Consider the following 21,687-nt stretch of genomic DNA (forward strand, 5'->3'; position numbering starts at 1 on the left):
TATTGAAGACTTACAACCACATGGTCGGAAGAAGACGTATGAAATGACGGGCATTGATTGCTATGTAATTAAGTAACACTTTATAAATGTCGTGCGTCTGAATAGCTTTTTCGGGAAAACTAAAACCTAAACATTTGAAAGTCAGTGATGCAAAAAAAAAAAAAAAAAAAAGCACGTAGAAATGTTGAGAACTATATGACCAAAAGGGACATTCAAGAATTGTCAAAATAATTTAAGGACAACTTTGCCTGGGAGATTAGCTGGCGAATTATAAATTTAGGACAACTTTGCCTGGGAGATTAGCTGGCGAATTATAATTTAAGGACAACTTTGCCTGGGAGATTAGCTGGCGAATTATAATTTAAGGACAACTTTGCCTGGGAGATTAGCTGGCGAATTGAAGTAAACTTTTCTGCAAGTAAAAACTTCTGTTTCTGAGCAGGGATATGAAAATCAATATAATATTATAATACGGACAACCCCCGGCCCCCTTAAAAAACAACATTTATTCCAAAACTTTCTGAGAAGTGAAAAATTATTATGAATGCTTCCTTCCTTTTAAACATGCATTTGCTGTTGGTCAATCCACATCAAGGTAACCAACGAATTTAATATTGAGCGAAATAACCTAATATCAGAATATCATTCAGAATTGCTATAAATTATATCGTATCTGATTGGGATTATTAAAAATTTACTGATTTAGATGACATTTTCCATTTAACGGCAAAATATAATGATTGAAATATTTAATACATTTGTTCCTATACTGAGAGCTACAGATAAATCAATCCATCTTGACTGCTTGACTTCTTCATTCATCACTGTTTCAATTAGAAATACTTGTATTTTTTGTCTCATATATTTGTAGACATGTCAAATAGCAAACAACTAATTATAGTCAGTCGCTAAACACTACAGGGCAATGTAAAATTGTATGTTTTTGTTGATTATTGCAATACTTTCTAATATGAGACTTTAAAACATTGACTAAATTGAATGGTACTGAATATTAATAGTACTTAAACGAGTTCCTATAATAATTCCTTTTGGTACGTGATTTACCTCGTGTGTATTGTTTTCATTTTTATTGTAATGCAGGAGAAGGCGTAGGCGATATATTTGAGAATTGAAATCTTCATTTTGCTGTTTTTTTTTTTTTTTATTGGAGGGAAAAGCGTTGACGGAAGCGTTTCACACAAAAAATGTACGCATGATCCCCACTTCTACAATAAAAAAACTACAAAAACGACACATTCAATTCTTATTACTTTTTAATGCTATTTTTTGTGTAATAAAGCAAGCTTCTAGGTGATTTGGTGTTTACATTTTCATACACATTGTTGTATAATGTATTCACGAAGAACACGAAGATCCTTTTGAAACATCTCTATGCTGCAATTACCTCCCAGTATTGCCGATTGTGCGGGAATTAGTGTGAATTTTAAATGTCAACTCATTCATGACACAGATAAGTACGAAGTGGCTATAAAGTCTTGATGGACTTTTTGGGGAATACTGGGGTTAATGGGACGTCATAGCACATTCCATATGAAATCATGCAAATTGCCGACCCAGACTGGAGCTGCAAGTTTCTGTCCCGAAATAGAATCAGTACCAAGCAGAAAAATTACACACCATTAATTTCATTATTCGTTTGTCTCCACGAATATATATCTCATATTCACCGAATATTTCATTGTAGCTCAAACGAAACGTTATTTTCCTCAACCCTCCAAATTTAGAAACGAACTTACGCTTTCTCTAATATATGAGGGTCTTGGTGGGAATTGCAGAATAGAAAATAATGTGCAAAAATTGCAGAATAAATGTCTCAAAAAATAACAAACAGAGAAGAATGTGATGCGGAAATATAAAGAATAGAGAATAATGGGCAAAATAAATAAAGAATAGAGAAAAATATTTTTGGAAAAAAATGAATAAATTTACGCGAATGGAATGAGACAACGCAGTCACGTGAAACTTGTTGAAAGTGAAAGTTGGTGAAATAAAGCTGACTTTTTTTCTGCCTGAGACTGAAAAGTATCACCGGGAATAAATCTCATATAGACTTGTAGTTTACGGATTATCCCTTATTTAAAATAAACAATCCGTTATTTAAAAAAAAAAAAAAAAAAACGTGACCGCAATTTCGTGTCGTCTTTTTGGTATTGTTAGTGCAACATACACAGATGTATTACGAAATCGAGAGGGAAAACTCCTATTTAACCAGGAAATGTCAAATAACAAATACAGACAAACATTTTCCTGGTAATACATGAAATAATTTGTTTACATTCCACAATTACCAAACCCAAACTTCAATGCTTTCCAACGAGGGAACGGAAAATTGCAAATATTTGATTTCATTTTAGATAGTTCATACAAATTCAATACTAACAAAAAATGTTTACTAACATTATATGACACCGTGCATTTGTCTCTTTTCCACAATAAAAAAAAAGGATTATTATTGAAAGAGTTTATATTGAGTTAATTGCTGTCTTGAGTCTCATTATTCCAGTTCTATCTCTGTAATAGCTCTTCGTAGGAGAGACGTTAATTAAAATATCCTTTGACTTAAAATTCATCAAATATCAGTTCAAACATTACACGTTTATTAAATCTGTATTTCTTTATAAAGTTTTACGTGTATAAACAGGCCAATCAATACATTTTATAGTTCTTTTGATATTTTGCATATAATTTTAACACAAAACCATTTAATTGATCAACATGGTAATTTATAGATTTATTATGTGTACGTGTTTTTAATATGTAATCTATACTGTTTAACTGTAATACTAGTTTCCATGATCCAAAACCCCTCTGAAATTACATGTACATAGCGGCACCAAGTTTTTATATATATTTTTTTTTATTTGTTTGGATATAAATTTCAATTTAAAATTTCTTTGCATTTTTCTAATTTTTTCAATTTGTTGTATCCAAAGGTCTTTTTAGGTTCTATTTATATTTTTTCAGCATGATTTACTAAGTTGTAAATATATCTAAAAGCCAAAAGTTCCAAACAACGACGCATCAATGCTCAATTATATTGAATTAAAATAGGAAATTTAAACATACATAAATGAGCTACAGATCGGACTAAAAGCAAATAGTGCAGTTGAAAACAAAGCACCACACTGTTCCTAGATGATCAGTCTGGTATAAAGTGTTTCATACTGGATGAAATAAATTCAATGTATTGGCTACCTTTTAACATGATGGTGACATATAAAAAAAGTAGTTAAGGATGTACTTAGGTGAAATTAGAAAAAATCTAGAATTTAAAATTGATACTGTAAGTCAGAAGAGCATTAGTTAAGGAACAAAATCAGCTAAAATATTGATAGGTTATGGAGCTTCTTTTTTAGACATTTAACTTTTAAAATATGGCGGGAAAAGGCTGACTCGGTCTTTTACCTTATATTTGCATTGGTATTATTTGGGTCTCAAATCGAAAGGAAAGAAATCTAGAATCTGCTAAAATTTTGGTTAATGACCTTTTATGAGCTATTGAAGTCTAATATGAAAAGAAAAATACGTAATATTGGGCAAAATATTTTACCCTGTTTCGTAGGGAAAAAACCAAGGAGCCCGAACATCTGACAAAAATTCCTAAATCTGACCGAAGTACATCCTTAAGGTATAGAACCACTAATTCGGGCCCGGTCAGAAGAAATTAGTACTTATTTTATACAAAAAAGTTCCAACGCATAGCTGCAACTTTGTCAATAAGTAAAATATATGGGTGCTTTTGGTATCAAATGAAAGCTTAAGGGATCACTGTAGAATTTGCTGGAAGTTTCTTTTGAATAAGAAAAATGTGTGAAATTTGAATAGGAGTCATATTAACCCTATTGCTCAGATCAGAAGTACCTTTTTTGTACTACCCAACTTCCGGGAACCTGTGCGCTCCAATATGCTATTAAAATTATGTTGAATTTTTCAGCGCAAGTCAGGATAAGGTATAGTTTGACATGCAATGAGTGTCACTTTATTTAAACTTAAGACAACATAGCTTAGAATGCTTGTAATTGCAGTATTTATCATAGAAAACAATGAGCTATGAATTAGTGATTTTATTTTTTAAAGATAATAACGATTTCAATGCATCACATTTACTAGCGCTTTCATTGCTTTCAATATTATACTATTATAGCCTTTGTATGAGGTCGATACGATGATATATCGACCTGAAAGAAGTATACTGACTGAGGACGAAGTCCGAGGTCGATATACTTCTTTAGGTCGTTATACTCTTGTATCGATCTCATACAAAGTCTACAATTATTATATCATTATTGTCAATAAGTCAGAAGTAGAGCAGCAATTTATCTGATTGGTTGTTACGATTGTGTCCGATATTCTAAAATAAATGTGCAATATCACTTTTCTATATCTGCTGTTTTAAAATGTAGTTGAACATGTGACTCTTTTTAATCGAATCAAGTTAGTTAGAATATACACAATGATAGTGTTATAATTATCTTTACATGTTTACTATATCTGAAGAAAACCTTATAGTCATAATGATAGAAATGAAAATTTAAAAAAAAAAAGGTCCTTCGTACTTTCTTGTTTATTTGACCTGTTGATACTAATTGTATTGCTTTTTTGTTATTTAATGTTATTCAGGGTTATATCTGGTCTATATACCATCTTTGATAAGTGTTTGGTATAACTATAAATTTTCACTTCGTACTATGAACATCAAAATTATTTATTTTGTAAAAATATTTCCTTTCTCTATTGGTACTGTACACGTATACCTAACAACAAAATTATTTTCATTTACCTGTGTTTAAAGTTATTACAAATGGCTGATATTATTGTTCGAGCATATTGTTTTTCTTTAATTGTTTAACATGTCTTACCGATATAACATGTTACTTTTATTATTCTACCCTTAGTTTATTTATTTTGTATTTACATTGTGTCATAGGTCAAATTTATTTGTTCAGTGTATGTTCAATGGTGTTAATACGTCCTTTGATTGAGTTAAGCTATTTCAGTTGATATTTTATAGTGTGTCTTTCTATGTTGTGATGTTACACTATTGTTTCAGAAAAAGGGTGAAGGTTTGGTACCATTAAAACGTTTAAACCCGCTGCATTTGTTTGCACCTGTCCTAAGTCAGGAATCTGATGTTCAGTAGTTGTCGTTTGTTGATGTGGTTCATAAGTGTTTCTCGTTTCTCGTTTTTTATATAGATTAGGCCGTTGGTTTTCCCGTTTGAATGGTTTTACACTAGTAATTTTTTGGGGCCCTTTATAGCTTACTTTTCGGTGTGAGCCAAGGCTCCGTGTTGAAGACCGTACTGTGACCTATAATGGTTTACTTTTATAAATTTTGACTTGGATGGAGAGTTGTCTCATTGGCACTCATACCACATCTTCTTATATCTACTTAATATAATCCAATAGAATAAAAATGCAATTTAATGTTTCAATAATAATTCATGAAGATAATAGAAAGACAAACCAAACAAAAAAGGTATTAAACTTATAATATGATAAACTTTCTGTTGTCATAGAATGATCTAACATGCACATAATTGATAAATGTAAATAAATGAATCTTTATTGCAAAAGCATAAACATGCTATGGCAAAATTAACAACATATATTACATAATATAAAACACAGATAGACTGCAGAGAACAATAGTAAAATACTATGACAAATGTAAAGTTATGAGACTATATTAGATCTAATATTCCATGCAGTTTTTATATAATTACATAATTTGATAGTGAGAGACTAACTAGACGCTTAAAGTAAATTCAAAAGTTTATAAATGTACCGTCTTGTATTCAAATCCAGAAATTTGCAAGAACAAAAGCCATTTGTTTCCTTTATATATAGGTATTAAATTGCGTAATAAGCAATGTTTGCGTACTTGTAATCATCTTTTAGCCCAGAGACCTTTAGTTATCGAAATTGTATAGATAAACAATAAAATATTATTATACAATTAATTAACAGTTCAATAGTCGGTTACCTCAAAGTAATTCATTAGTTTGATCGTCTTGAAGGAAAACACAATGTAATGACTTAGCTGCGTCGGATAGAAATCGACCTTATGTAATTGAATATCAATATATCTGTTATCTTATTTCGGGTTGAAACAATCTCTATACAAAGTCTGTAACTCTTTGTAAATTGAGTTGTTATAACAACTTTACAAAACAGACCAAAATTCATCTTTCATTTCGTATTTGAATTTTCCAAAATCAATCAAAGTCTTATACATGTACATGTATATGTGCACTTGCATAAGGTTGAGTTCTATCCGACGCAGCTCATTATTATTGTTACTGTGAAAATACCCAAGAAATATTTGATAGAAATGTCATATTGTAAAATTTGAAAGCTAATTAAATAAGACAGAAATACCAAGGGGACATTCAAGACTCCCAGGTCGAAAAAAAAACCTGATAAACGCCGTTGCAAAAAACGAAAGACGACGAAATGTAATGTATAAAAAACTTTGATAACGTTTTTTCTGAATTGCTTAAAAGTACAGCTTGGTTTGATTTTGGTCAAAAGACAACTGAAGAGGTCTAACATTAGCACAATCCTTTTGTTTGTAAACATAGATATACATTAACAAAACAGCAACCATAAAAAACTAAAAGATAATTATAGATCTTTTGGTTGTTTGTATTTTACTCAAAGTACGTTTCATTTTACAATTGTGCATGATTTTATTATAAAACCCGGCTGGATCACATCAAAGACTTGAAATTTGTATTTTCTTCTTCTCCGCTAAGCACATTTAGGAGTAAGAGCAAAAATTGATCGGCATTTAGCCAGAATAATGTGTCCGGATAGGGTAAAATGTCTTCCAACGGACTGTTACCTTTCGAACTAGCATGTTCAAAATCGGCTCAGCGTGACAATCTAGTACAAACCTGGATTCATATTCACATCTTATTAACAAAATTCTCGTCCTGAATAATGCATTTAATTTGCTACTGCACGATAGACTGCCATTCATCATCATCATCATCTAATTGTATGTAACGTTTACATGTGAAACCTATTGCACCAGTGCTCAGTTCCAACATGTCAGTCTCATTCTTTATTACGACGAATTAATCACAAGTACTAAGGTAATCAGTTACATCACAGAATGTTATACCGTTGTAAATTCTATCTCAATCAAATGGTATAACTAATCGATGTTATGTTCAGCAGCTTATAACTGTAGTCGTAAAATAAAAGAAATGTCATAAAACAATGTGAAATAGAGACTTAACTAATATCTTTAATACAAAGGTGTCCGTAATAATTATTTGACGACACTTAACTTTAAAAGTTTTTGGAAAGTACATGCTTTGCAGGGCATCTGGTTCCTGTTTGTGACATTGCCAAAAAATAATTATAGCCTCAACAGGTTCTTGAATACCTAACAGAAATGCTTGTACCAGAGACATTATAAGACGTGTTAGGATAAACAATAATCGTTATAATAAATGCAAGGTTCGTTTATTCTAATAACTTTCTGGTTAGCATCTACACGCACTGAACGACATTGTCGTGAGGTGGAGTTATAGATATAGGAAGATGTGGTATGAGTGCCAATGAGACAACTCTCCATCCAAGTAACAATTTATAAAAGTAAACCATTATATATTAACAAAAACAAGTAAACATACACTGAACGAATAATTTGATCTATGAAAATATAAATACAATATTTATAAAAAGGGGGATGTAAAACAATGTCAAAAAGACAACTATAACCTTGGAAAAAATGGCGTTAAATAAAATAACGTACACAGCTTAATTTAAATATAATGCCTTGTTCTTTGATAGCACACTTTGATATTAATTTGAAGCACGACCTTATACCCTGTATATTTTACAAAATGAATAAAAATGGATAGAAATAAAATTCTTTTTCGTTCGTCGATCAAAGCTCCGTTTTGCAAATTCGCAAGAAAAGAAACTTCTGTGAAAAGCGATGTTTTGTGTTTGTTAATAAGGATTTTGATTTTGAAAATGTATCTTCAAGCAGAACATTTTACTCAAACAATCAATGAATCAAACCTCGAAGAATCCCCTGGTTATCGATATAGTTCCAGCTAATTTGATTGATTGGTAAATATTTTACAGGATTCAACATACACGCAATTCTTTTTCTGTACAGGTGTAAATGGTATTGGTAGAAAATTGTCACGCTTCTAGCACTGGTGACACCAAAAAAATCTTTGTTCTGAATAGGATTATCTGAACCTGTTGCTATTATTGCCGAGTCTTCCCAGTTTTCCATATATCTTGTGGTGGTAAAAAATGTTCCCCTTTAGTGTACCATACAACCCACTTTTTGTGATTTATTTTCATTACATTTTCATTTCATATCAACCATTTCACGTCAATCGTCTCGATATATCATGTTGTGCTTCAAATTAATATCAAAGTGTGCTATCAAAGAACAAGGCATTATATTAAAATTTAACTGTGTACGTTATTTTATTTAACGCCATTTTTTCCAAGGTTATAGTTGTCTTTTTGACATTGTTTTACATCCCCCTTTTTATAAATATTGTATCTATATTGTCATAGATTAAATTTATTCGTTCAGTGTATGTTTACTTGTTTTTGTTAATATGTCTTTTTGATTCAGTTAAACCATTTCAATTGATATTTTATAGTGTGTCTTTCTATGTTGTAATGTTACACTTCTATTTCAGGTTAGGGTGAAGGTTGGCGCCTGTTAAAACGTTTTAACCCGATTCATTTGTTTGCACCTGTCCTAAGTCAGGAACCTGTTTCAGTGATTGTCGTTTGTTGATGTGGTTCTTAAGTGTTTCTCGTTTCTCGTTTTTTATATAGATTAGACCGCTGATTTTTTTGTTTGAATTGTTTCACACTAGTCATTTTGGGGTCCTTTATAGCTTCTGATCGGTGTGAGCCAAGGCTCCGTGTTGAAGGCCGTACTTTGACCTATAATTGGTTACTTTTTACACATTGTGACTTGTATGGAGAGTTGTCTAATTTGCACTCATACCACATCTTCTTATTTCTATACACTCTAACCGGTTAATTAGTGATTTAACTTTTTATAAAGGAACAGAAGACACAGAAGGGACACTCAAAAAGTTAAAGAAAAAACTTTCAATGTCCATGGTAAACAACGAAATACGCATAAAGACAAATAACAGTCTACAAACCAAATCGCAAATCTCAAATTCTCGATCAAGATAATCAAGTAAATTACATAATTCTGCAACGAAATACATGTATGAATTGCAAAAATAAATACATAAATGTACTTGTAATGACTAAACGGTTCATAATGGATATTTGATTATCAAAAACTGCAAGAAAAACACAATGATTAGTATGAGAAATCAGAACTAATTGACTGTCAAACTGTAATGGTTCCTTATTACTTAGATCTGTATAGAGGCATATAGCATGTAATACGAATGATGTTGTAATTTAGTAGAATTTTTTCGAAAACAAACGGAAACTAATTTTCTGCAATTATTTCAAATTTAGAAACGGGTGTGTTTACCGGCATCCTGTAAATACAAGACATCATTACTTTTCATATTAATCCTTTTCAGTTATGTTTCCATATGATAAGAAAAACGGCTGACTTTTAAAGCTTTAGTTCACTACATTGTACCAACAACGATTTTGCTATTCTGACAGTCATTGAATAACACTAATCTTAAAATACTGGAAAAATGAAACCACACATTATAGATTTCATGCGTCGGACGCGCTTTTTTGTATTTACCCTAATCAGTTACGCTCAAAGCCAAATATTTGAAGCTAAATGTTAGGATTGTTTGTCAGTTCCTAATATCGGCATTGGAAGATTTCCCCAAAACTATCCAGTATAAATTGATATTTATTATGTAGTTAATAAAACCTTTAGGTTTGTAAGAATCGTTATTCGCTATCCCCTTTTTTCCGTATTTGCAAGCAATATCAATTGCAAACATTTTCATAAGTTAACTATCATCTATTAATTTTGGCAAAATGGATTAGACAAAAGTAAAAAGTCTTCTATATAATACAATATGAAAATAAAACAATATGAGCACACATGTAAAAGAGCTATTCATCGGATATAATGCGAACTATACATGAAGAAAAATTAAAAGGAAATAGAGGAAGATAAATATTTTTTGAAACGATGACGTAAGTTTTGATGATGATGGTCCGTATCAAAATCAATAACCCTTAATTAAGGTATGAGGAAACGGTTTGACTTCTAAAAAATCTTGAACATTATTTAATTTATGAAGGTATTTATATCATTTCATGATTATTAAAATTGAGAATGGAAATGGGGAATGTGTCAAAGAGACAACAACCCGACCATATAGCAGACAACAGCCGAAGGCCACCAATGGGTCTTCAATGCAGCGAGAAACTCCGGAACCCGGAGGCGTCCTTCAGCTGGCCCCTAAACAAATATGTCTACTAGTTCAGTGATAATAGACGTCATACTAAACTCCAAATTATACTGTCTATATTTGTCATTCTATTTTTAAAAGAGTTTTAAACATGATAACAGCTAGACACTTTTTTCAACTCTTACTTTTCAGTCTTTAGTTTTCTAATTTGTGTTTTGTGTACTATTGTTTGTCTGTTGGTCTTTTTCTTTTTTAGCCATGGCGGCCTTCAACACGGAGCCTTGGCTAAAACCGAACAGCAAGCTATAAAGGGCCCAAAAATGACTAGTGTAAATCAATTCAAACAGGAAAACCAACGGTCTAATCTATGTAAAAAACGAGAAACACTTATGAACCACAATAACAGGCTCCTGACTGAGGACAGGTGCATACCACTGAAGCGGGTTTAAACGTTTTAACAGGTACCACTTCTATCATCACAGACCCAAATGCAAGACAAACAAATACAGGTAGTCATACAAAGCATATTTATAAAACCATGCTACTATTCATTTATCATCTAAATAAATGAGTAAAGCGGTAGCAATAAGTAAGTTCAAGAACGTCATAGTTCGTTGAAATACACATTCCTTTCTAACACATATGTTTGATTTTCCTGAACGACATATACGCGGACGTCTTTTTCTATTCCTATACAATTTGAAGAGGCGTGAGATTTCTTTCTATTTTTATATCAAATTTATAATATCCATTCTAAAGTTAATTTCACTTGCCAAGACATGTGTAAAGTATCTTTGATCATCTTTAAAATCAAGATTGGCATACTTAAAGCTATGCATGGAATTAAGAAAGATAATGAAGTATCAACTGGTTGACATGAATATTAAATAGCGAGCAGCGAAGAACTGTTATATGAACTTATCGTGTATGGAAAACTTATTTCAAAATCAGGAGACAATTGTCAATTTGTAAGCTAAAGAATATGAAAACAATATTTTACAAATTTTCGTTAACAGATATACCTTCCACATGAACGCTCAAACCTAAAATATTGAAAGCAGAGATGCGTATGTATCTAAATACGATAGGATCTATATGACCTAAGACACCTAAAATTTACCCAAATTCATATAAGCATGATAAGGTCAACTTTTGTGGAGTGACTTGCAGCCTTAGTTAAATTTTATAGAGTAAATTTTAAATTAAGACATAAAATATGCGGTAACTAAATAGACAGTAGTCATTCAGGTGTCAAAAATGTATTGTATTTTTCTAGATTTCATAAAAAATTCAGGCATACCAAAATAAATATCTTATTTACCGGTATAATATGACTGTGTCTCAATTTACTAGCGACATGTTTTCGCAGTTGTTAAATCTTTTAGATAGCCCAATTTTGAATAGTCGTTTAATCTGTAATTTACCAATTGTATCGTTTTTCTCCATTGTAACACTTTGACTGAGTGCGGATTCGCATGGAGGGAAATGTAAAACAGGATACGCTTACTCTGTCGAAGCATCCAGTCTCACTTCTTTTTGGAGTTCAGGCAATTCCCTTAGTTAGGAATTGTTATCTTAATTTGTATCTTCTTACTCAATTTGTAAGATTTGAACATCTTTAATTAACTGTTGCATTTCGACGTATTTCCCCTCTGCAACTGCTTTGAATTTATTGTTTTTGAGCGCAACTAATAAGTCTTCTATAGAAGAAACGCCTGTATTGCATACTAAGCTGTAAGGCTGATATCTTTGATAAGTTACTACTTTGAGTCTCGGACTTGTTCAGATAGGATGTTTTACTGTCATACATAACATCAATTGGCATTTACAGTATTGGCAATTTTTATCTTAGATTTAGCGTTTTTATCTCTCAAATATGAAAAGATTTATCAAGTTATGAGATAAAAGAATTAGAAAATGACCAATAACATATGAAAAAATTACGTTATGTTACGCAATAAATTATCAATAGATGCAACCATATGCCCTTTTAATCTGTATGGCCTCACGTCAAGAGATAGTTCATCATTTGATACTGCACGTGGCAAACACATAAAAACTATATCCATTGGTAATCTTCCATTATTTAGAAAAAATAAATGGTATTTTACACGCTGTGCATTTCTCATTTTTTTTATATTAAGACTTGACACGTTAACAAGATAGCAATAATGTAATAATTATCTTTACAAGCTTATGTCAAAACATCATTTACATAAAATATGTTATGTTTTCCACCCCCAGGAATAGATGGCCTTCGTCATAATTTTGCACAACGGTTTGATATTTTGGTTTTCAAGGCTCTTCGTAATTGATTTTGGTCTTCCAACTGATTTGATTCGAGTTCTTTGACGATCCCTTATAACATGATAACTTATTAGTCTCGTACTTTTAGGTGTAATACCACCAAATCATAGTACGTCACATCCGGTTGCATACGAAAAAGAGTCGAAAAAAATATTCCCTTGAATTTAATTAATTCATTGCAGTAAAAAATTTCTGGGTCATAAACATATATCTCGGGTGTTTGAAAGCACCATTATTTTTCAATTTGTTGTTTCTATAGAATATTTTGGAAACTTGAGGTTACATGGTTACTAAAGCTTGTACACAGGTAAAAAAAAGAGATGAAAATTTGATAGATTTTACTTCCAGTGATGGCTATTTTCTTATATGCAATGAAATGTTATGTGAAATTTTGTCTATAGTACTGGACAGGATAAAACTTTACTCATGCCAAGTATTTCTTTATTTGAAACAAAGATAAATTCTGCACAATTGTTTGAAGAGTGCAAATTTAACAAAGACTAATAAGGGAAAATCAATGGTGGTATTATACCTGAAGAGTGTTTTTGTAAATAACAGTATAGTGTCACAATTATTTCATCAAACCAATTTCGAAAAAATACTACATTGAAATTAGCATATACATGGTATGCATATTTAATATATTATAGTTTTATATATTTGAAATAAATCAAATGTAAAAATTTGGCTTTGTACATGTCGTTTGTTGATGAAGCCTACATTTTACAACGTTAATCATTTGGAGACGACAATAACATTGTACAAGTTTCGTGCATCCGAAAAACGTTTCTGATTAACCTTCAACAAAACTGATCAAACCTGAACATTTGAAAGTCAGGAAGTATAAATACGTTGAAACATTAGGAGCAATATGTTCAAGGAAGACTTTATCAATCATTCATTCATAGTACATAGTAATAGTTGACTTAATTGGCCGTAACTGTAAGGTATGAATATAATATCAGGGTACATAAAACAGAAACAGGTAACATGCCGTTATATTGAATAAATGACTAATTACACAATTAAATAGTTCGTATAATGTATGATTGTGGTTATTGTGTGTTTTGTATAACAACGTCGAAAAAAAAATTAGAACAAAAAATTCAATGAAAATACAAAAACCAAACGTACAAAGAAATATATTTCAGACGGAAATCCTTGCCATAATATATTTTTATCTCGTGCGTAAAAATCATGCCGTTTTTGTCTTTCAAAAAGATATAAAGTCAGCGGGAAAACGATTTAAGAGACTTTGAGAGCTTAAAGTATATATTTTAAGTGATAATGGATTGTTACTCCTACATACTCCCGCAGTGCATTTCCACGGTTGTTCCCTTTATACAATTCTATCTTGATATGTTTGTAGCTTTCAAGCATACTTTTATTCATTAACATATCTCTTTCATACTTTTATTTCATTTAAGGGATGTACGTGGGCGGGGTTTACTGTCTCATTCTCCTCAAGGGCGGTCTTTGTTGTTAAAAATTTCATGCGTCCGAAGCGCTTTCCTGGATTTACCTTCACCAGGATTGCTCAAACCGATTTTTTGAAAGCCAAGAATGTATAATAACCTAAACAGTTGAAGAGCTATATGACCAAAAAGGACCTAAAACATTAGTCAAATTTATCAACGGTCAACTTTGCCTGAGGGAGCTGAAACCTTAGTTTCCTATAATTTCAAAATGTATTAACGGACAGTTCTAGAAAGGTTTGTTATAAATAATGTTAGTACCGAAGTACTGACTACTGAGCTGATGATACTGCGGGGGACTGATAGTCCACCAGCAAAGGTATCGACCCAGTTCTGTAAAAAAATGAAAACAAAACGTTATAAATTTCATACGTCCGAAGTGCTTTTCTGGATTTGCCTTCATCAGGAACGCTCTAAGCCGAATATGTTAAAGACAAGTGAACATGTATATCCATTTGATACCCCAAACAAATATACATGGTGTGAACCAGAACAAGGAATTGATTTGTGTATCAAGTACACCCAACTTCTCTGAGAGTATTTTCTAAAATTCACTCATTCACATTTATACAAAAATGCGTCAGTCCGGCCTATAAGGATTTTTTTTTAAATGGATCTTTGATCAAGGAGTTTTAATACCCGCAATTAATTGTTAACGTAATATCTTAAACCCATAAAATTAAAATTTCCTTCTTTTGTAAGATTTACGAGGACAATTTGAAACCATCTCTCACGATCCCATGTTTACTGCGCTAAATGCACATTCCGACAATCATAGATAGCTCGTCAGTGATGCTCTTATCTAAAATACTTGTCAATCTAAAACTAATACAAACGTTTAAGAGCTGATAAAACCAAAAGGACTAAGGGTATAGCCAAGGAATAAAGTCATGGATGAGGGAGGTACATATCATTTCCTCAAAAGTTTTAGTAAGTTTCCTCATTGCAAATTTCAGAGATACAATATCCGCATTTTCATACCATGACCACAGTACTGAACTCCTGAGCTAAAACTTAATTATGTATAACCAAATTTCGGTTCCAAACACACTTTAGTTTTCCATTTCGTAGCGCACGACATATACTTTTGTAATAATATTCCAGAAGAATAACAACTGTCAAGCATTTCAGAGAATCTAAACACATCCTTGGATTTAGGTATGGTTTATGTTCCATCTGTTTTGCTGTTGTTGTGATTTTGTTTATATTTTCGTTCGTTTTTTTTTGTAGATGGTTTTATCTCATTCCTAGTCCATCTTTAAGATATTTGATTAACCCCGTTGTATCTCCTTATATTAATCTCCCTCACGTACGCTCGATACAGATATGCAAAAGGCGTGTGAACATCAAAACCAAATTACCAATACAAAAACAGCCAAAACTATTCAAATTAAATTTTGCCCAAGGGAGTTGAAACCTTGGCATAATATCTAATTGATAAACTAAAAATGTACCTCAGAAATAAATATTGTTAGTAAATCAGGCCTTTACAACTTACCAGTAAACTTAACCTACTGTTCGACTTTTATAAAAAAAATATTCTTTAATAAGGTACAGTGATAACTTTAGAAATGATCTGCAACGATTATGTCAGGTGTTACTATAATACGAACCATACTGCATCTCAAATCGGGAAACACCCTCATCTTTAATCTTATGTTTTTGTGTGAAGTTAAGCACTGTAAATCTTTCAATGATAACAGTATATAAATAGCGAATAAAATTCGTTTGATCACTTAAAACATATAATACATCTTTTGTAAAAACAAGTGTTAATCATCTGTAAGGAGATTATAGAAAAATTAATGACAGGAACAATACTGTGTTAAATATTATAAATAAAACTATAAAATATAAATAACTCTTCTTGATAGAGGGATTAGATTGGGTTTACAGAATAGGGAATAATGGCCAAAAAAATAATGAATCGAGAAAAATGGGTATAAGAAATAACGAATAAAGAATAAAGAATAATGGGGAGCAAAATAATAAAGAATAACTGTGTGAAATGAAAGATATAGGTAATACAATACTGATTACTTTGAAACTTTTCAATTGCATCAAATATGTCAAAGGGTCATAACCATGAGAGTGTAAAAGTAAGATTAAAAAAATCAAACCATCAACGAAATTGGGACAAACGATGGACGTGACATCAATACAATATATATCAATCTGTTTTAAAGGAGCATTACCTGTTAAATTCATGTTCACCGATTTGACTCAAATTCTAATATTTGATTTATAACATATTAAAATGTATATCCAAATTACAATAAGTCTGATATAAACAATTCCCAATGCATGGACTCGATAATATATATATCAACATTTCGTGTGTATTTAGTCTAGACGCCATCTAATTAACCATCGAGATGACCTCCAAAGACTGCCGACGGTCACAGAACACGATATAAACGTAAACATAAATATAAATAAATTGCGACCACGTGCAATTGGATTTTTCTAGGTCTGTTTAATTTCATGTTAGAGGTTACAAAAATAAGATAATCATCGTTTTTACCTGTATAAGAATGATTTTTTTGTGGATCGAATCCGTCAACGAAATAGTTCACCTTTGTTTCACTTTCAATGTTGACATTCTTTTCCTTTTAATGGCTGATCACGCCTAATACATGCGTTACCAATCTCTAGCTAAGGGGTTAAATTGAAGGTCAGACGAATACGGATTCAATGAGGTCGAATTATTCACTTGCAAGTGAATAATTCATCAGCAATGTTTATTAGCTTATTTTGACAAAATTGAACTAAACTGCCTGCTAAAAGAGAATAACTATTTCACTATCATTTCACTTTCATTAATGATTGAAACAAAAAAAAATCATAGTTTAATTTTGTTTATATCTCGAAGCTAATGCCTCTTTAACGACCAATAACATTTTAAACAATTTTATTATAACGTCGAAAAGTTCTCTATTAACATGCAACATAAGGAAACAAAAAGAAACTAACACATTTGTACAAAATCAATGGTCATAAATATCTTTACCAATTATAGATAGAAACTCATCCTATTGTGCATTGTTCACAACATTTCATCAATATAATAGTAATTGATTTCTACGGATATTTTGGTTTTAAATTAGTGGTTTAAAAAGTTTCATTAAAATCTTAAACATTATGTCTAGCGATTTCCTATTTTAATCCAGATAAACAGTTGCAAATGTGCAGTATTATGTATTTTCGACATTTTTTGACTGAGGCATCAATTATATAGGTTGTGGGTCAACAGGAAAGAATGACTGGAATTTTGAAATTTCACTGGACAAAGAGAAGAGTAAGAAGTTGCACCTTTCTATTGGTCGTATATGAACCTCGCGTCGAGTTATTGTAAGAGTTCTTTAGGTGGTACCAAACACCTCGACTAAAATTAATTTGGCTCGTTTAACATTCATAAAATTTTGACAAAATAAATACTTTGACTCTTTGACAATAATATAAAAATTTCAACAAACTTGAACCACACACTTTATCGGAAAAATTTCATTGGATATATAGTAGTTTGACAAACACTAATTTGGTCATTGAGAAGCTTAATATTTCCTTAACAATAGAACGTGATTAAAACGTTCAGCTGATTTTTACAAAGTTATCTCCTTGTAGTGTTATGTACCACCTTAAAAGGGTAAGAAAACGTGTGAATTTCACAAAACAAGAAGACTGATTTCCCGCAGTTTTTTTTCTGTTTTACTTTTACATTTTCCAAAGCCAAAACGTTAAGCTATGGCAGTAGTACTGCAGAAGATGACTATATCTTATTAATAAATTACCCATTTGTGTTCCCAACGAATTAAGTCATGTGCTGTTTGAATTTTATTCAGAACGGCGCTTTAGTTGAAACAGCATTGCCAATTATAATTCATCGTAACGACAGCTTTCTTCGTGAGGTGTTGATTGCAAGGTAATTTTTCCAGAGTAATATTTCGATTTAGCAAAAATAACATAATTCCTATTTTTAAATCCAAATATATATATACTACTTATATTATATCATTTTTATGTATTAAAAAGAAAAACAGTAAGCTGATTTTGACGAGTCACACCCTGTTCCCAAATTTACCTCTACATCCTTCATAACTCCATAAGTGGAGTTGCCTAAACAAGATATCAACCCTCTATTTCTATACAAGAAAGACGAAAATGTATAGTGCAATTTGAATTTAATTTCTTTGAAGAAATTGTCGACACAAAGTGCTGGCGAACGGAGTAAACAGAGTACAAACAGTCGGACTATACAAGATATACAGTTGCATTTAAATATTGCCGTATCAGAAGCAGGAGGTATACAGAAGAAAGAAAACAATTAAAAAAAGATGTTATGGTGCATTGTTTAAATTGATAACATTAAAGATGTTTACTAAAATATTTCTATTAAAGTCAGATAAATGACGGTGATAAAAGACATCAACGAGTTTACTGTTGTTTTAAAATGATTTCAATCACGCCGGGTGTGTTAACTTGTATTGAGATGTTTTTACACGTGAAGTTGATTTAAAGGTTATACATAAAGTTGTTTTAAACGTTTAATGTTTTCTGCAATATGATTTATTAAAGTATCGTTTTGAATCATCTATATTTTCTTGCAAAGCATATGTTTACAAATTAAATGATAATGACTATGTATTCACTTTTAAAAGCGTAAAAAGTATGAATGCAGGTGTTTAATTCAAAACATATGCCACATTCATCTGTAGAAATGACAGAATGGTCAGAATGATAATGAACGTTAATGTGTTTGTTAAACATTTTTTGTCAGATTGATTTCAAGGCGTATAATATATTGATCAAGTAATGTTTATGTGGTATTTTGTCTCAAATTTGTTGTTGGAAAACAGGAATTTTTGACCTTATTTACAATTTTCACGAACAAAAAGAAGACACTGAAGAGACTGCCAACAACAAAATGACATAGGTTTAGTGCTATCTTTTATAATTGATAAAGAATAGAAACACATTCGGTAAATAATAGTAACGCATGCAAGAATGTCGTTTTTGTAAATAACACGAGTTAGTTTGTGGAGACGGTAGAAGTGGACATATCAATCATGTGTCAATGTTATATTGAATTTTGATGTTAAATCCTCTCGAAGATTCTTACTTCTAATTACAGTCAACGGCTAACAAAATTGCAGTATTAGCAGTGTCAAGCAGTTGTGAAATCGTAAAATGTACTAGATTTGTTAGAATATCTACAATCCCTTTTACTACGTTTTTGTAACAATATCAACACGCCTGACTTATCTACACTCTGAAACACTATTTCTCATATTAAATTTTAAAGATTGCTTTCATCTTATCAAATGATTTGTCCCTTTAAATTAAAGATCCCATATATCCATTAATATCACTCTCAAATTATTGCATTTTAACTGGTTTTATGATGCTTTTTCGCTTTGACATTTACTAATTGATGTCACCTTTGAATCCTGAGACGATTGATAAATGCTTTTAGAGAGATACCTACCCTGGTTTTATACCTTGTTTAAGTCATGTTTCTTGTTGTTTCGTCTCATTATTTTAAAAGTTTTATAATCCAGACTTTAGAGATTAACTAAACTTCAGTATATAACATTTATATGTATGTGAGTTTTCCTTTATCGAAAATCTTTTAAAGTAAAACAAAAGCAAAATTGGTTGGGACTAAGAAAACAAATGTTTCAATTTTCATTGTATAACACAACTGTAAACTTGTCCAGTGTTGAATATCGTTTGATGACGAATATGTGCCTTGTAAGATCTATGATATTGACGTTTATTATATATTTAGTTGTAAATACAGATAAATTGTATGTGTAATACGGTCAACAGAAATCGCGCTGTATCAGCCATCCGTGATGATATCGATTTCAGTCACGGTTGCAAAGGCTTTATCACACCTTTAATATGTATGACGTCACGTCATCGATATCAGTCACTGTTGCAAAGGCTTTATCGAATCCCTAATCTGTATAACGTCATGTCACATAAACACATCTTCTTGGGGTATATAATAAAGTGTATATGATATGGCTTTTTCAATATCACGCACCGCATCAACCCTCAACCAATATAATCACTCGAGCACAGCTCTTGGGATTATATTGGTGTCTGGGGTTGATACGGGTGTGATATTGAAAAGTCATAAAAATTTCTATCAAGTGCAGGTGAACATATAACATGAAACAATAAACGTATAGTTAACGTATAGTAAACGTATAGTATATGTTTATAGTCTTCTTGTATCCTGATTCTCTTCTGAGCGAACAGTTATATTCAAATAACTGTTAACGGCACACTTCAATTTGGGGTACTCAAAGAACTCGCTACCAAACAGGAAAAAAAAAACCTGTAGAGTTTCGCTTTACTCATGTTTCTAAAGCTCGTATATATAAATAATATATTTTCCTACAATGTATGAACATTGTATAACGTCTAAGTACCGAAATTGCACTAAGTACACAATTTGCACCAATTTAACAGAAAATGCAGCGGAAATCTTACAGGTTTTCTTAGAGACTAAAAATTAGTTTTTTTGTAATTTGGCAATATGCACGTCTCTTCGTCATAGCTAAACATATTTAGATATACACAAAAGGAAACATTCTATATCAATATATGTTGTGTCCGGTAAAACGTAAGTCTACAGAAAAAAGTCAACATTTAAAAATGAACAATTAACATATATCAAATGAATTCATTTCTTACAAAATGACTAGTAAGCATGGGCAAATGTCAAATTGTTCTAAAAATGTAGAGAAATGAAACAAAACATCAGTTATTATATTTTTCACGGATGTGTGGTTAAGCATGGAAGCAATTGAGGTACTCGTCATTACAGATTCTTGGGTCGTTTAATGTTTGATTAAAACACAATTTTCTGTGATTCGGGCTGGATTTAAAATTAAACTTGTGAGTCTATTTAGTAAATAAGGATACGTCTTAAAAATAAACACAGAATAGAAACGGTTATCTTTTTCTTAAGCAAACGTTATTGAAAAACTGTTAAAATAAATGCAATTTGGGTACTCTCATGTATTATATAAATCACAAGCTTTCAATATCTTCATAACGGTAAATTGGAAGTTTACATTTGTAAGATGTATGAACACCATCATGCTTTGGTTGTTCCTTAAAGAATACTCAAACGTAACTGTGTCACAAATGACAAAGGATATCTTCCACTTGTCGTTATCGGAGTTCCGATTTATATTCGTCAATTGCGAAAAAACTAAATTTGAATCATCACCATTTTCTTACTTGTCAAGAGTATCCCGACATAACACAAGTGTTAGACGGTGTGTATAACATGTCAGAATAGACAAGTTTTATCTCCAGTGTTGGTTAGTTTAGTGTTACTCAATATTTTTTTCTTTATAATGTTTAGTGGAATAACTTTTCCTTATTTGTATATTTGGCCACGGTTTTGACTGTTTTTCATTGACGTTTTGATTGGCCCCATGGTATCTACTCCCTCTTTTTCATATTATTTTATAAAAATACTGTAGTTATCTTCAGTTTATT

General features: G+C 31.3%; 1 protein-coding gene across 4 annotated transcripts in view; it reads right to left on the minus strand.

Moving 5' to 3' along the window:
- LOC127722167 (parathyroid hormone/parathyroid hormone-related peptide receptor-like) overlaps positions 1–21,687 on the minus strand; it is a 68,674-nt gene that overhangs the window by 15,803 nt on the left and 31,184 nt on the right. The window lies entirely within an intron of this gene.

This window comes from Mytilus californianus, unplaced genomic scaffold, assembly GCF_021869535.1.
Source record: "Mytilus californianus isolate M0D057914Y unplaced genomic scaffold, xbMytCali1.0.p SCAF_12, whole genome shotgun sequence".
NCBI lineage: Eukaryota > Metazoa > Mollusca > Bivalvia > Mytilida > Mytilidae > Mytilus > Mytilus californianus.